Below are 6,000 nucleotides of genomic sequence, written 5' to 3' on the forward strand. Positions count from 1 at the left end.
GTCAACCCAAGAGGTCTGTTGAATTGCAGTGTATGAGGGACTGTCAATGCAAGCACTAAGAGGCATCTCACCACCAGCTCCTTCTGCCCATGCCAATGGCTGAGCGGCAGCCTAAGGCTCGCGGGAGATGGCACCAGTCCTTGGCTCGGCCGTTCCCGCCTGGGGACACAGCTCCACACAGGGCTGGAGACACGGAGAGCCTGCCTGGGGCTGAGCACTGGGCCCTGGCCAGCTGCTCCGCACAAACAGTGTGCTCCAAGATTTTAAATCTAGCTGTTTTCTTCCGCATGGACAGTTGCAGGGTTCTCTCTGTGCCAGAAGTTGCATGCCATGCTCAGAGCCAAACGAGATATTTTGGTGGGAGGCCATCCCTCCTTCCTCCCGCTGGCCCAGGTTGCTCCATCGCTGGCTCAAGCCCCAGCTGCCCCTGTGCTCCCCTGGCCTCAGCTGCTCCTCACTGCTCTGTCCCCCGTGCAGGGACCTTGTCCTTGTCCTGGCCAGGCTGTGGCGATGCCTCTCCTGGCATCCCGTGAGTGTGCCGAGCCTGCTGCCCTCCTGCTCCCGGCTCTTGTTGCCAGCTCAGATGGAGCAGAGCTGTCTCTTCAGCAGGCAGGCTGCAAGGACGAGCTATTCCCATCAGAGACGATGTCAGCTGTGCCGTCTTGGAAGATATTCATCTTCTTTGCCTGGTGGCTGCAGGAAAACCAGGCTCTTTCCATGTGCTGCTGGTAATACGGCTCAGCTTGCCTCTGCCGTCACCTATTGTGGTGCCACCAGCCAAGGTTCAGGGGACTTTTCTCCTCTTCGCCTACAAACCTGCCAGCACTTCCCGCTCTCTGTTCTGCTACGGGCCATTTGCCAAGGACACACACGGCTCTGACTCCAAAATCCTAGAGACGTTGCGGAGAAAGGGCCTGAAGGCAGTGGTCACCACCTGGATGGGAGGCGCAGGAGGGCAGCTGGGGACAAAGGTGACATTGCACAGATGGGGCTGACACGTCACCTGGGCAAGACACAGAGAGCTCGGTTTCACGTTGCACATGAGCAGACATCACACATCCGAACACCGGAGATGTCAGACAGAGGGCCAGCCCTGCTGCAGCGAGCATCCCCCTGCGGAGCCGAGCCCGTGCGGGAGGCGCAGGGGCGTGCGGGGGCGCGGGGAGGCGGAGGGAGCGTGCACGGGGCACGGGACGCGTGCGGGAGGTGGATCCCAGCACCCTGCCACGTTCAGCGGGCAAAGACTTTCTCTCTGCCGCCTTGGGAAGGGCCCAGCCCACGCAGCGCTGAGCAGGCACTGTTCCCTCCCTCGCCACTTATTGTTCTTCCCTCCCCATTGCTCACTTACCTTTGAACACTTCAATCTCGTTGCCTTTGTCAGTGTCACTGGCTTTTAATTGAAATTCCTCAGACATCTTCTCATCAACGCAGCCCATCAGTTATTTTTGTGTGGGAAGCGATTGTTTTCCTTTTGCAGCTGTGAAAGTTAAGTTGCAGCATTTTGCTGGGAGACTGCTTTTGTCTCTTCCCTTTCTTACATTGCCAAGTCAAGTCTTACCTTGCAACCCTCCTTCTTTTTGTCTGGTTATTTCATTTTCGGTCTCTGCTGTGCCCAATCCCTCTGTTTCTATCTTGGGCTCCTCAGCTTCTCTGATCCCTCCTAAAGGGCAGTTTCCACCTGTGGCTCCCTCCAGCCTTTCACCAGCATCATTTTCCCTGCATAGCACCGAGGAGGTTTGGAGAGCCCAGTTTGTCACTAAGTCTTTGAGTTAATTTATTTGCAAGGTCAGTCCTGCTGAATGTGCCGTGCCATGGGGCTCTCACCAGCGGTCTCACCCAGCAGATCCAGCTCGCCCAACGATGCTGGAGGGCTCCGTATGCCCTGCAATGCTGGTGGGACCCCAGGAGTTTTGGGGGTCAGGAGGGTGCAGCCCACAGGCAGGGACGGCAGCTCCGGCATGCTGCAAACCAGCCCCGCAAGGCTGGCACATTAATGCATTGCTGAATTTGCTGCTTTTGGAGCAACTTATGATAATAACAGCAAACAGCTCCCCAAGGGGGTTTGTAAACCCCGGAGCTGGTTAGATTCTGTTATCTGTCTGTGGCCCCGTTTCAGGACGTGCAGGCCAGGGGCAAACCTGAGCACTCCTTCACCAGCCAAACTGCCCCCATTAGTCCCTTCTCCCTCTCCAAAAAGCAAAGTCAAGCAAAGGAAACATCTTTCCCAGCACTCTGCAACCCTCTGTCAGTGTTCAAGAGGAGGACCTACACCAGCCACAAAAGCACCACCCAAATCACTGCCAAGACACCATTTCCAGGGGCGGCAGGAGGACGGGACAGGGTCTCTGCCCCAAGTGCAGCCCTGTGGGTCTGAGTCCCCTCCCCTGCTCCTGAGTCTGGCAGAGCTGCCGAGCCCAAGTGGCTCGGTCCCCTCCTCCAGAGCAGAGCGAGAGCCCTTTGGTGTAACCGGCTGGCTGTCCTGGGCTCGAGCTGGCAAATGAGACATTGGGCATGGCTTCCCCCTCTGCCCTGCTCCAGGCTCGGCACCCCAGTATCACCCATGGCACTGGGAGGTGGCAGCAGTAGCCAGGGCTGAGCAGGGCACAGTGTGCTCCTGACACCGTAAAATAAAACAAACCCCAGCAAACACAGGGAACCCCCCCTTTCCCCTGAAGGGTTTTGCTCCCTGCAGGTCAGCATCCCACCTCCCTGCCAGCAGCGTGGCGGGACACGGGCCCCGCCTGGCACCTCTTCTGTCCCTGGCATTTCCCCATGGGCATCCCCAGGGAACCGTGGTGCTGCCCCGGGCCCCCGCCGTCCCCTCCTGCACACGAAGGGGTGATCGTGCCAGTTCCTAATGAGCCTGCACTGGGCTGAGGCCAGGAAATTAATTTTCCTTGTGCCAAGATTGAAAGGAGCCAAGGTTTCAGCCAGCAGAGGATCGAGTGCAGAAAAGTCCCCAGCTCCAGCAGTCACCCACGAGAGCTTTCAAACGTGATAAAGAGTTGGATGTTCAAAGGGCCTTTGAAATGTGTCCTGCTGAGATAGAGGGAGGGCCGAGCAACAAACTCTCAGCCTCCCAAATATGAGATATTTTCAGGCTATTTTGTAAATTTTAAATGCTTTTCAGACATGCCTCAGCAGCATCAAATACTTTAGAAATATAACATCTCCCCTTAAAACCATCCAGGATATTTTGTAGCCATATACAGACACATCCTGATAGTGGGAAGGGTTAGAGCGTGGTTACGGTTTCAAAAGCAAGCGTATAAATGTCACAGGGTGCGTCCATTATTTGTGCACACTCAGCCGTCGCCATCCCAGATAGGTTCACACCAGCCAGACCATGTCAGGGAGCACGAGCCCGGCTGGTGGCCTCGAGCCTACCTTCTTCCCGGGGCGTTGCCTGCAGAGTCACCGCAGCAGAGCCCAGGAAGCTTGAGCAGATAAACCCTCCAAAAAACCCCTCCTTTTTGGAAATGGCGAGTTCGGCACTGCAGAGTTAGAGAGTTCCATGGGCCAGCCCCAGCGCCGGGATGCCTGCAGCGCTCTGGGGCCCTGTAAAATAATAAGCGGCAGTAATGAGCGAGCATGGAAATGTGCAAAGGCTTATAAAGCTGCTGCCCCAGGGAATAAGTCAACCACTGAGGAGGGCCAGGCTGGAAAGAGGTGCCCTCCAGAGCGAGTCGTTGCATCGCTGCCTGCACTGGGCTCGCCTGCACCTTCCCCTGCGGCAGCGTATGCCAGTCCCCCGCCGGACAGGCATCCTGCTCCACGGGCAGATCTCTGGGGGGGAAAACCAAATCCAGCCCCTGAGAAAGCCACGGGTGCTGGGGAGCAGCAGGGACCCCCCATTTTTGGCTGTCACAGAGCTGGCAGATGAAAAGCTGGGCTCCTGCTTGCCAGGGCAGATGCAGATGCGTGCCCGTGGCTTGTTCAGCCATTCATCAGAGCAAATTGGTGGCAGATCGCTGATTAGACACGGGCAGCACCAGGCGGTATTTCTCAGCCTAACGATCAATAGCTTCTCTCCTTCTGCTCGTCCTCTGACACACCTGCAATGACATCTGAGCTGTTTGCAAGTGGCACTGCTCCAGGTAATTAATAATCTGGACGATGAAGATGCAGCTTAGTGTATTAATGGTGTTTGTTAACATTTTCCAAGGCAGGCTGAACATATTGTCTTAACAGAACTCTAGTAAGTTTGGGCAATTACTTTTTTTCTTCAAGATGACACTGCGTGAGCAGCATGACCAACCCAGAGCCTGATGTTTCCGGGCACCCTGCGCTCTGAAATGCCATCAGCTTCGGTAGATCCCCTCAGGCAGCCTTCTCTTGCCTTCTTTTTCCGCAATTTTACAATTTCCTGGTCTGTTTAAAAGCGTTTCTTCTTTATTGCTGGAAACAGCCCCTTCCCTAGTGCAGTTAAGGTTTGTCCCAGCCCTGCAAACATTTTGCCTGCTTTGCATTAGTAGTCCTTCTGCGATCAGAGGGACTAATTGCATCTGACCAGTTGAGCACACGTGGAAGCGATCCGTTCTGCCTGGGGAAGGCAGGGAGCGAGGCACAGCCACATGCAACCAGCTACAGCCAATTCAAAGCCAAAAAACTGCTGGCAAGTGACTTTTCCAAGCTGGCTTCTCAAAAGCAGATGTATTGTGGTGCGACGGTGCCAGCGTTTCCGGGAACACCCTCTCTCTCTGCCAGCGTGCTGGTACCCCAGGCTTTACCAAGCTGGAGGAGGGTGGAAGAAGCCTTAAACTCAGCCTGTCCTAAAGGTTTTGAACACACATTTCTGCTGCTGTGCCTCTTGGCGGCTGCCCTCTGGCTTCAGCTTGATCGGCGTGTTTACTGCACCCCACTTGCTGGGTGTGAATGGTCACAGGGGTCCCTTTGCCGAGGGGAGGGGAAGCCCCAGCCTTCACCTGCTCTCTCGATGGCATCTGCAGTGGAGACGGGACCATTACACCCCAGGCTTGGTACAGGCAATGCTTCTGCTGGGCTCTCTGCAGCAGCCTGGGAGCCTTCCCCTTGTGCAGGGCAGGGTGATGCCACAATAGTGAGCGCAAAAGCTGAGGGTGAGGAAATATGGCTTCCTGAAGCCCCCGCGGTGGGGAAATGAGCAGTTCTGTCTGCTCCCTGACTTTTTATGCAGCTAAAACCCACGATGGCTTCAACTCGCCTCAGTGAAAGATGCCAACTCCAGCACTGCAATGCCTCCTGACGGCGCTGCGACATCAGCATTGCTATAGCAACAGGCCCAGAGCAGCAGCAATTCAGGGGGACCGTGCTGTGGCCGGACGGGTGCCGCTGCCCCCTCACTGCCCACTGCCCTGACCGGTCGCATCCTACAGTCAGCCCTGGGGCAGCGAGGCTGGACCCCTGGGGGGTACCCACCATGCAGAGCAGCCCTCCTACTGGCTCCGGCAGCCAGCGCTCATCAGCATCTTCCCGGCTGAATTCGTTATTCCCTCCCTGCGCTTTGGACTTTTCCAGCAACACAAGAAGTAAGAAACTGGGGCTGGTTTGTCCCTGCTGCCAGCACTGATGCACCTGCAGCCGGCAGAGGGGATTTCAGCAGCGTGAGCTCTCGGCGCGACTGGGGTATGTGACGGCCAAAGGTGACATAAAGCCAGCCTCGTGGCTGAAAGCCCCCTACCATGCTGGCCCTGCCACCTGGCCCCTGTCCCAAAGCTCACGTCCTCCCCGAGCAGTGATGTGTGGTACAGCCTGTGCAGGCAGAGCATGTGGCGTCCTCTGGGCGCTGCCAGCATGTGGCCGGCTCTCGGGTGGGCCTCACAGCTCCAAGCATGCTCCCCGGGAAGCTTCTGATTAACAAGTGCCCCAGGACAAACCACTTCTCTATCCTGTCTCCAGTCACAGCAACCCTCTGACCTTGCCTTTGCTGGCAGGCAGGGACCTGCATATAGGAAAATCCCAAGTACCTTTAAACCCTTCTGGTGTGCACCGTGCTCTCCAGGGAGCTGATGGGGCGGAGAA

This window comes from Chroicocephalus ridibundus, chromosome 8 (assembly GCF_963924245.1).
Source record: "Chroicocephalus ridibundus chromosome 8, bChrRid1.1, whole genome shotgun sequence".
Lineage (NCBI taxonomy): Eukaryota > Metazoa > Chordata > Aves > Charadriiformes > Laridae > Chroicocephalus > Chroicocephalus ridibundus.